Below are 11,743 nucleotides of genomic sequence, written 5' to 3'. Positions count from 1 at the left end.
TCTAGCCCCTTCTAGCCATCCTGTCCCACCTAAGGGGTAAAAAACTGAGAGGCACTCAGAATTTCACAGTCCAAAGGCACAGACTCACCAAAAGATTGAAATATAATCGTAGGACTATAGGACACTTCCTCTCCCCCAACACCTTATTACTACATCACTAAAGTTTAGCTATCAATAAAAAATCATAAGACATACTAAAAAGGTAACAACAGCTTGAAGATAACGAACAAACATCAGAACTGGAGTCAGATATCGCAGAAATGTTGGAATTAGCAGACCAGGCATTAAAGAACAACTATAATTAATATGCTTTAATTAAAAGGGATTTAATGGATTTAAGTAGACAACACACAAGAACAGATAGATAATGTATGCAGAGAGATTTTTAAAATCAAGGAGAAATGCTAGACAAAAAAAGGAAATAACAAAAAGAAATGCTAAAGATTAAAAACACTAAAATAAATGAGTAACTTTGAGGGGCTCATTAGTAGACTGGACATGGCTGAGGAAAGATCTCTAAACAATAGAAACTTCTAAAAATGAAAAGCAAAGAGAAAAAAGACTGAATAAAGTCAGTACAGAATTCCAAGAATAGCCTGGTCACAGTGGCTCACATCTGTAATGCCAGCACTTTGGGAAGTCAAGGCAGGTGGGTCACAAGGTCAGGAATTCGAGACCAGACTGACCAGTATGGTGAAACCCCATCTCTACTAAAAATACAAAAATTAGCCAGGTGTGGTGGTGCACACCTGTAACCCCAGCTACTCAGGAGGCTGAGGCAGGAGAATTACTTGAACCCAGGAGGCAGAGGTTTCAGTGAGCCTAGATTGTGCCACTGCACTCCAGCTTGGGTGACAGAGTGAGACTCTGTCTTAAAAAAAAAAAAAGAATTCCAAGAATAAGTGGGACAGCTAAAACAGTGTAACATACATGTAATGAGAATACCAAAAGGAGAAGAAAAAGAGGAAGGAAGAGAAACAATATTTGAAGCAGTAATGACTGAGGATTTCCCTCACATTAATGTCAGACACCAAGCCACAGATCCAGGAAGCTCAGAGAACACCAAGTAGAATAAATGCCAAAAACTCCTACACCTAGTTATATTATATTCAAACTTGGAGAAATTTAAAAAAAATTTTTTTTTAATTTTGAAAGAAAGCAGAAGTAGAAAACACTTTATCTGTAGAGGAGAAAGATCAAAATTCTGTCTGACTTCTCAAAAACTATGCAAGCAAGAAGAGAATGGAGTGAAATATTTAAAGTATTGAGAGAAAAAAATCACCAACTTAGAATCCTGTACTCTGTGAAGTAATTTTTCACAAGGGAAGGAGAAATAAAGATTTTCTCAAACAAAAATGGAAGAATGTGACGCCAGTAGACCTGCCTTGTGAGAAATGTTAAAAGAAGTTCTTCAGAGAGAAGGACAATGATATAGTTCAGAAACTTGGATCTACATTTAAAAAAAGAACAGTGTCAAAGAAAGAATAAGTGAAGGTAAAATAAAAACCTTATTTTTCTTATTCTTAACTGATCTAACTGATAAAAGTTTGTTCAAAATAATAAAAACAATGTAATCGATTACATACGCCTATATAAAATATATATGTTATATATACATTTGCTTATGCATACATGAAATGAATGACAGAGTGATTCAAGGGATAGGAGAGACTATTTTGTTACTACAAGGTACTTGTACTAGCCATGAAGTAGCACATTGTTATTTGTTAATGAACTTGAATTAGTTGTAAATGTATAGTGCAAACTCTAGGGCAACCACTAAAACAAGTTTTAAAACTGTATAACTTATATGGTAAGAAAAGAGAGAAAACTAAATAATATAAAGTGCTTAACTAAAACCACAAAACGCAAGGAAATTGTGGATGACAAAAACAAAAACAAAAAATAAAGGCAAAATAACTTGGAAAGGGCCAAGACAGCCAACTAGAAATAGCTGTGGGAGACTCCCACAGAGAAGAAGGTAAATGGCAAGTGAATTGTGCACCAGCAACTGAGGTATTCCTGTTCTCTCACTGGGACTGATTAGGCAGTTGGTGTGACCCATGGAGAGTAAGGAAAAGTAGGGTAGAATAACAGCCTACCAGGGAGCTGCACAGGGCTCACCCCTAGCCACAGGAGGTGGTGAGTGATTTTGCTACCTCACCCAGGAAATCACACTGTTTCCACAGATCTGTGCATCCTGAGGATCATGAGATCCCCTTCATGAGCCACACCACCAGGGCCTTGGGTCCCAAGCACAGAGCTGTGCAGATTCTTGGCAGCCATTCAGCTGGAGACTGTCTAAGATGATAGAGTTTGGGTGGTGGGGGGCAGCCACTTTCACTGCAGCTGTCTGCTGCCTAAGATGACTATGCTCCCAGGGGGAGGGGTGGCAGCCATCACTGCAGCTGCCTGCTGCCTAAGATAACCAAGTTCCCAGGGGGAGGGGCAGTCATCATCACCGCAGCTTAAGAAGACTGAGCACCTAGGGGGAGGGTCAGCAGCTATCACTGCAGCTCCAGTCTGTCAGTTTTCCCTTGCCAGTGCCAGGGAGACTGGGCACTTTGGACCCAGGAGGAATTCCCCACAGCGCAGCACAGTGGCTGTGACAGATCATGGCCAGAGAGCCTCTTTAGGCTAGACCCAGACCCATTGCTTCTCACCACGCAGGGCCTCCCTTTGGGAATTTCAGCAACTCCAGCCAGGGTTTACAGACAGAACTCTGATCTCCCTGGGACAGAGTCCCTAGGGGAAGGGGTGGCTGCAGTCACTGCAGATCAGTGGACTTAGTCTTTCCCCCTGCTGACTCTGAAGAATCCGGGCATTCCAGATGAGTGAGATTCCCCCCAGTGCAATGCACCCCCTCCACCAAGGTGCAGCCAGAGTACTTCATTAAGCAGGTCCCTGATCCCATGCCTCCTCACTGAGTGACACTCTCCCAACAAGGGTCACCAGACACATACAGGAGCATTCCACTGACATCAGGTCGGTGCCCCTCTGGGACAGAGCTCTCAGAGGAAGGAGCAGGCAGCCATATTTGCTGTTCTGCAGCCTCCATTGGTGACAGGAAGGACCCAGGTGAATAGGGTCTGGAGTGCATCCCCAGCAAACTGCAGCAGCCCTACAGAAGAGGGGCCTGACTGTTAAAAGAAAAATAAACAAACAGAAAGCAACAACAACAACAACAACATCAACAGAAAAGTCCCCTACCAGGACCCCATCCAAAGGTCAGCTACTCCAAAGATCAAAGCTAGATAAACTCACAAAGATGAGAAAGAATCAATGATAAAACACTGAAAACTCAAAAAGCCAGAATGCCTCTCCTTCTCCAAATGATTGCAAAACTCTCCAGGAAGGGCACAGAACTGGACAGTGGATGAGATAGATGAATTGATAGAAGTAGGCTTCAGAAGGTGAGTAATAACGAACTTTGCTGAGCTAAAGGAGCATGTTCTAACCCAATGTAAAGAAGCTAAGAACCATGATAAAACATTACTGGAGCTGTTAACCAGAATAAACAGTTCAGAGAGGAGCATAAATGATCTGATGGAGCTGAAAAATGCAACACAAGAACTTAACAATGCAACCACAAGTATCAATAACTGAATAGACCAAGTGGAGGAAAGAATTTCAGAGCTTGAAGACTCTCTTGCTGAAATAAGACAAACAGACAAGATTAGATTTAAAAAAAAAAAAAAAAGAAAAGAAAAGAATAAAAAGGAAAGAACAAAACCTCCAAGAACTATGGGATTACGTAACAAGACCAAACCTATGAATGATTGGGGCACCTGAAAGAGATGGAGAGAACACAACCAAGTTGGAAAACATACTTTGGGATATCATCCAGGAGAAATGCCCCAACCTAGCAAGACAGGCCAACATTCCAATTCAGGAAATCGAGAGAACCCCAGTAAGATACTTGATGGGAAGATCAACCCCAAGACACATAATCAGATTTTGTTAAGGTTGAAATGAAGGAAAAAAATGTTAAGGCAGCCAGAGAGAAAGGCCAGGTACCTACAAAAGGAAGCTGATCAGACTAACAGTAGACCTTTCAGCAGAAACCCTACATGCCAGAAGAGATTGGGGGCTAATATTCAACATTCTTAACGAAAAGAATTTCCAACCAAAAATTTCATATCTGGCCAAACTAAGCTTCATAAGTGAGGAAGAAACAAAATAAAATCCTTTCCAGATAAGCAAATGCTGAATGAATTTGTCACCACCAAGCTGCCTTGCAAAACTCCTGAAGGAAGCACTAAATATGTAAAGGAAAAAATGGTACCAGCCACTACAAAAACACACTGAAGTACAAAGACCAATGACACTATGAAGCAACTACATCAACAAGTCTGCAAAATAATCAGCTAGCATCATGATGACAGGATCAAATTCACACATAAAAATATTAACCTCAAATATAAATGGACTAAATGCCCCAATTAAAAGACATAGAACGGCAAGCTGAAAGGAGTGAAGACCCACTGGTGTGCTGTATTCAAGAGTCCCCTCTCACATGCAAAGACACATATAGGCTCAAAATAAAGAAATGAAGGAAAATGTACCAAGCAAATGGAAAGCAGAAAAAAGCAGGGGTTGCAATCCTAGTTTCTGACAAAGGAGACTTCAATTTGCCAACAAAGATCAAAAAAGGCAAAGGAGAGCATTACATGATGGCAAAGGGTTCAATTGAACAAAGAAGAGCGAGCTATCCTAAATATATATGCTCCCAATACAGGAGCACCCAGCTTCATAAAACAAGTTCTTAGAAACCTATGAAGAGACTTAGACTACCACACAATAATAGTGGGAGAATTTAACACCTCACTGTCAATATTAGATGGATCATTGAGACAATAAATTAACAAGGATATTCAGGACTTGAATTCAGCTCTGGATCAAGTGGGCCTAATAGATATCTACAGAACTCTTCACTCAAAAACAACAGAACATACTTTCTTCTCAGCACCACATGGCACTTACCCAAAATCAATCACATAATTGGAAATAAAATACTCCTCGGCAAGTGCAAAATAACTGAAATCGTAACAAACAGTCTCTCAGACCACAGTACAATCAAATTAGAGCTCAAGATTAAGAAGCTCACTCAAAACCACACAATTACATGGAAATTGAACAACCTTCTCCTGAATGACTCCTGGGTAAATAATGAAATTAAGGCAGAAATCAAGAAGTTCTTTGAAACCGATGAGAACAGAGACAACATACCAGAATCTCTGGGATGCACTGTTTTAGATGCACTAAAGCATTGTTAAGAGGGACATTTATAGCACTAAATGCCCACATCAAAAAGCTAGAAAGATCTCAAATCAACACCCTAACACCACAACTAAGAGAACTAGAGATCTAAAAGCAAACAAACCCCAAAGCTAGCAGAAGACAACAAATAACCAACATCAGAGTGGAACTGAAGGAGATAGAGACATGAAAAATCCTTCAAAAAATCAACAAATCCAGGAGCTATTTTTTTTGACAAATGAATAAAATAGATAGACTGCTAGCTAGAATAATAAAGAAAAGAGAGAAGAACCAAATAGGCACAATAAGAAATGATAAAGGGAGTATCACCACTGACTCTACGGAAATACAAACAACCATCAGATAATACTATAAACACCTCTATGCAAATAAACTAGGAGATCTAGAAGAAACGGATAAATTCCTGCACACATACACCCTCCCAAGACTGAACCAGGAAGAATTATTGTGTGGGAATCTGAATAGACCAATAACAAGTTCTGAAATTGAGGCAGCAATAAATAGCCTGCCAACCAAAAGATAGCCCAGGACCAGATGGATTTACAACTGAATTCTACCAGAGGTACAAAGAGGAGCTGGTACCATTTCTTCTGAACCTATTCTGAACAACTGAGAAGGAGGGACTCCTCCCTAACTCATTTTATGAGGCTGGCATCATCCTGATACCAAAACCTGGCAGAGATACAACAAAATAGAAACCTCAGGCCAATATCCCTGATGAACATTGCTGCAAAAATCCTCAATAAAATACTGGCAAACTGAATCCAGCAGCACATCAAAAAGCTTAACACACGGACACAGGGAGAGAAACAACACACACTGGGGCCTGTCAGGGTGTTAGAGGGAGGGAGACCATCAAGATAAATAGCTAATGCATGCAGGGCTAAACACCTAAGTGTTGGGTTGATGGGTGTGGCAAACCATCGTGGCACACATTTATCTATGTAACAAACCTGCACATCCTGTGAACTTAAAATTAAGTTAAATTAAGTTAAAAAAAGAAACAAATGAGGACAACAAATAGTATATAAAATATGATAGATATTAATTTAATATATAAATAATCATTTCTAATATCAATGGCCCAAATACACAATTAAAGAGATTGTCAGAATGGATTAAAAAAAAAAAAAATGACCCAACTATGTGTTGTTCATAAGAAACCCACTTTAAATATAAAAATAAATATAGATTAAAAATAAATGATGGAGGAGAATATATCAGGCTAATAATGATCAAAAGAAAGCAGCAGTAATTATATTAATTTCAGACAGAGCAGACTTCACAACAAACAGTGTTATCAAGAATAAAGAGAGGCATTAAAAAAGATAAACAGGTACAGATTTCAAGATGACATAACAATCCTTAATGTATATGGACCTAAAAAGAGTATCAAGCTATGTGAGGCAAGAACTGGTAGAATTATGGAAGAGAAATAGATGAATTCACTGTTATAATTGGAGACTTCAACACCCCCTTACCAGAAATAAACAGATTCAGCAGGCAAAAAAAATCACTGAGGACATGCAGTTGAACTCAATACCGCCATCAATCAACTGGACATAATTGACGTCTATCAACCACTTCAACAGCAGAATACACATTTATCCCAAGAGCACATGGAACATTCACCAAGATAGACCACGTTCTGTGACATAAACACAACTTTAAAAAAAAAAAAAAAAAAAAAGGAAATCATACAATGTCTGCTCTCAGATCATAAGGAAATTTAGTTAGAAATTAATAACCGAAAGATAACTGAAAAATCTGAAAATACATGAAGATTAAATCACATACTTCTATGTAACATATGGATCAAGAAGAAATCTCAAGAGAAAATTTAAAATCTATTAAGCTAAATGAAAACAAAAGCACAACTTATCAAAATTTGTGGAATGTGGTGGAAGCAGTGTGTAGAGGGAAATTTATAGCATTAAAGGTAGATATTAGAAAAGATGAAAGATTCAAAATGAATAACCTAAGTTTCTACCTTGGAAAACTAGCAAAAGAAGATCAAATAAAATCCAAAGTAAGCAGAAGAGAAGAACTAGTAAGAATTAGAGTCAAAATCAATGAAATTGAAACAGAAAATCAACAGAGAAAATCAACAAAACCAAAAGCTGGTTCTTTGAAAAGATCAATAAAATTGCCGCCGATGACGCGTGGGAGGAGCAGGAGGAAGTCGCCCAGCCGCCGCCTTGCGCCCACCGGCCCGCAGCCCCGGCCGCGGCCAACGTGAACCAGCAGCAGCAGCAGCAGAAAGCGGGCAAGCAGCAGCTGAGCGAGCCCGAGAACATGGAGATGGAAGCTGGAGATACAGACGACCCATCAAGAATTACCCAGAACCCTGTGATCAATGGGAACGCGGCCCTGAGTCATGGACACAGCAACGCAGAGGAAGACAAGGAGGATGAAACCAGTGAGCGCTCCAAGGAGACCTTTCAGTTCACTGTGGAGCGCTTCAGCAGACTGAGTGAGTCGGTCCTTAGTTCTCCGTGTTTTGTGCGAAATCTGCCATGGAAGATTATGCTGTGCCACACTTTTATCCAGAGAGATCACACCAAAAAAAGCGTAGCATTCTTTCTCCAGAGCAATGCTGAATCTGACTCCACGTCATGGACTTGTCATACACAAGCAGTGCTTAAGATAATAAATTACGGAGATGATGAAAAATCGTTCAGTCGTCGTATTAGTCATTTGTTCTTCCATAAATTAAACGATTGGGGATTTTCCAATTTTATGGCCTAGAGTGAAGTGACTGATCCTGAGAAAGGATTTATAGATGATGAAAAAGTTACCATTGAAGTCTTTGTACAGGTGGATACTCCCCATGAAGTTGCGTGGGATTCAAAGAAGCACACAGGGTATGTCAGCTTAAAGAACCAGGGAGCGACTTGTTACATGAACAGCCTGCTACAGACGTTATTTTTCACAAATCAGCTACGAAAGCCTGTGTACATGATGCCAACCGAGGGGGATGATTCGTCTAAAAGCGTCCCTTTAGCATTACAAAGAGTGTTCTATGAATTACAGTGCAGTGATAAACATAGGAACAAAAAAGCTAACAAAGTCATTTGGGTGGGAAATTTTAGACAGCATCATGCAACACGATGTTCAGCAGCTTTGTGGAGTGTTGCTTGATAATGTGGAAAATAACGTGAAAGGCACCTGTGTAGAGGACACCATACCCAGATGATTCCGACACAAAATGGTGTCCTATATCCAGTGTAAAGAAGTAGACCACCGGTCTGATAGAAGAGAAGATTATTATGATACCCAGCTAAGTATCAAAGGAAAGAAAAATATATTTGAATCATTTGTGGATTATGTGGCAGTAGAACTGCTCAATAGGGACAATAAATAGGATGCCGGGGAACATGGCTTACAAGAAGCAGAGAAAGATGTGAAATTTCTAACATCACTACCAGTGTTACGTCTATAATTGATGAGATTTATGTATGACCCTCAGACGGACCAAAATATCAAGATCAATGATAGGTTTGAATTCCCAGAGCAATTACCATTTGATGAATTTTTGTAAAAACAAAACAAAACAAAACAGATCCTAAGGACCCTGCAAATTATATTCTTCATGCAGTCCTGGTTCATAGTGGAGATAATCATGGTAGACATTAGGTGCTTTATCTAAACCCAAAGGGGACGGCAAAAGGTGTAAATTTGATGATGATGTGGTGTCAAGGTGTACTAAAAAGGAAGCAATTGAGCACAGTTCTGGGGGTCACAATGACGACCTGTCTGACACTGCACTAATGCTTACATGTTAGTCTGTATCAGGGAATCAAAACTGAGTGAAGTTTTACAGGCAGTCACCGACCATGACATTCCTCAGCAGTTGGTGGAACAATTACAAGAAGAGAAAAGGATTGAGGCTCAGAAGTGGAAGGAATGGCAGAAAGCCCATCTCTATAGGCAAGCACAGATAGCTGCAGAGGACAAGTTTTGTAACGGCAATAAAGCAATGATTGAGGTCAGTAATAATGAAAACTCTTGGACAATATTCCTAGAAACAGTCAATCCTGAGCTTGCTGCTTGTGGAGCGACTTTACCCAAGTGTGATAAAGATTGCGATGTAATGTTGTTTTTGGAGATGTATGATCCCAAAACGCAGAGCTTGAATTACTGTGGGCATATCTACACACCAATAATCCTGTAAAATACGTGCCTTGCTCCCAGTTATGTGTAACAGAGCAGGATTTATTCAAGATACTAGCCTTATCCTCTATGAGAAAGTTAAACCAAATTTAACGGAGAGAATTCAGGACTAAGACGTGTCTCTTGATAAAACCCTTGATGAACGAATGGATGGTGACATCATAGTATTTCAGAAGGATGACCCTGAAAAATGGTAACAGTGAATTACCCACCCAAAAGGAGTATTTCCGAGATCTCTACCACCGCGCTGATGTTATTTTCTGTGATAAAACAATCCCTAATGATCCTGGATTTGCGGTTACATCATCAAATAAAATGAATTATCTTCACATTGCAAAGACCGTTGCACAGAGGCCCAACACAGATCCAATGTTGCTCCAGTTTTTCAAGTCTCAAGGTTATAGGGATGGCCCAGATAATCCTCTTAGACATAATTATGAAGGTACTTTAAGAGATCTTCCACAATTCTTCAAGCCTAGACAACCTAAGAAACTTTACTATCAGCATCTTAAGATGAAAATCACAGACTGTGAGAACAGGTGAAGTTTTAAATGTACATAGTTAAACAGCCAATTTAGGGAAGAAGAAATAACACTACAACGAGACAAGCATGGGTGTGTCTGGGACCTGTCAGAAGAAGGTAAAAAGTCCGTGGAGCTTGGGGAGAAAGCAGCAGGGAAACTTAGGCTTCTAGAAATTGTAAGCTACAAAATCATTTGTGTCCATCGAGAAGATGAACTATTAGAATGTTTATCTCTGGCAACGAGCCGGACATTGTGAATAGAGGAAATCCCTTTGGACCAGATGGACACAGACAAAGAGAATGAGATGCTTGTCGCAGTGGCACATTTCCACAAAGAGGTCTTCAGAACGTTCGGAATCCCGTTTTTTTCTGAGAATACACCAAGGTGAGCATTTCTGAGAAGTGACAAAGTGAATCCAGAGCCTGCTGGACATCCAGGAGAAGGAGTACGAGAAGTTCAAGTTTGCAGTTGTAATGATGGGCCGACACCAGTACATAAATGAAGACGAATATGAAGTAAATTTGAAAGACTTTGAGCCACTGCCCAGTAACATGTCTCATCCTTGGCCTTGGCTAGGGCTTGACCACTTCAACAAAGCCCCAAAGAGGAGTCGCTACAATGACCTTGAAAAGGCCATTAAAATCCCCCAAGCTGGTGTGTTCAAGGCGAGGACAGTGCGTGGGGGCCCCTTAACAGCCTAGAACTTTGGTGCAAGCGCCCTCTAGTCAAAGTCTTCAGCAAGAGGATTTGCTGCTGGGTTTTTGTGTTGTGTTTTGTTTTGTTTTGTTTTGTTTTGTTTTTGTTTTTTGTTTTGTGAGACGGAGTCTAGCTCTGTCATCCAGACTGGAGTGCGGTGGTGCGATCTCAGCTCACTGCAAGCTCTGCCTCCTGGGTTCATGCCATTCTCCTGCCTCAGCCTCCTGAGTAGCTGGGACTACAGGCGCCGGCCACCACGTCCAGCTAAGTTTTGATATTTTTAATAGAGACGGGGTTTCACAGTGTTAGCCAGGATGGTCTTGATCTCCTGACCTTGTGATCCGCCCGCCTCGGCCTCCCAAAGTGCTGGAATCACAGGCGTGAGCCACTGTGCCCAGCTCGCTGCTGGTTTTAATTTTATTTTGTTGAGGCTGTTCAGTTTGGCTTCTCTGTATCTATTGACTGCCTTTTTGAGCAAAATGAAGGTGTTTTTATAAAGCTTGGATGCCAATGAGAGCTATTTTATGGTAACCACAGTGCAAGGCAACTGTCAACGCAATGGGGGAGAAGAGGTTAGTGGATCGCGAGTCGCTGGCTCAAGGTCTCTGGACTGTCCCTAGTGGGCACAAATGGCCTTGGCTGCCTTCCTGGGGTCCCGTGCACCAGCCCTGTAGCTAGAAAGTCTTGTGTTTAGGCTCGTCTGATCTATTTCCTTCAGTTATACTTTCAATGACCTTTTGTGCATCTGTAAAGGCAAAACAGAGAAACTCACAACCTAATAAATTGAGCTCTTCCCTTCAAACAAACAACAACAACAACAACAAAATTTATAAGACTCTAGACAGGCTAAGAAAGACAGTGGGTACAAATTACTACTATCAGAAATGAAAAAGGGGAAATCACTCTAGGTCCCATGGTTATTAAATGAATAATCAAAAAATACTATGAACAACTCTGTACCCACAAATTTGATAACTTAATGAAATGAACCAATTCCTTGAAAGACACAACCAATTAAACTTACATAAGAAGAAATAGACAACTTAAATAGGCCTATAACTATTAAATAA

At 40.4% G+C, this 11,743-nt stretch overlaps 1 pseudogene; it reads left to right on the top strand.

Moving 5' to 3' along the window:
* The first annotated feature begins 7,336 nt into the window (after window positions 1-7,336).
* LOC103244302 (ubiquitin carboxyl-terminal hydrolase 7 pseudogene) lies at window positions 7,337-10,678 on the top strand (annotated as a pseudogene).
* Window positions 10,679-11,743: the final 1,065 nt, after the last annotated feature.

This window comes from Chlorocebus sabaeus, chromosome 23 (genome assembly GCF_047675955.1).
Source record: "Chlorocebus sabaeus isolate Y175 chromosome 23, mChlSab1.0.hap1, whole genome shotgun sequence".
NCBI classification, from domain to species: domain Eukaryota; kingdom Metazoa; phylum Chordata; class Mammalia; order Primates; family Cercopithecidae; genus Chlorocebus; species Chlorocebus sabaeus.
This window is presented reverse-complemented; position numbering and strand designations above follow the sequence as displayed.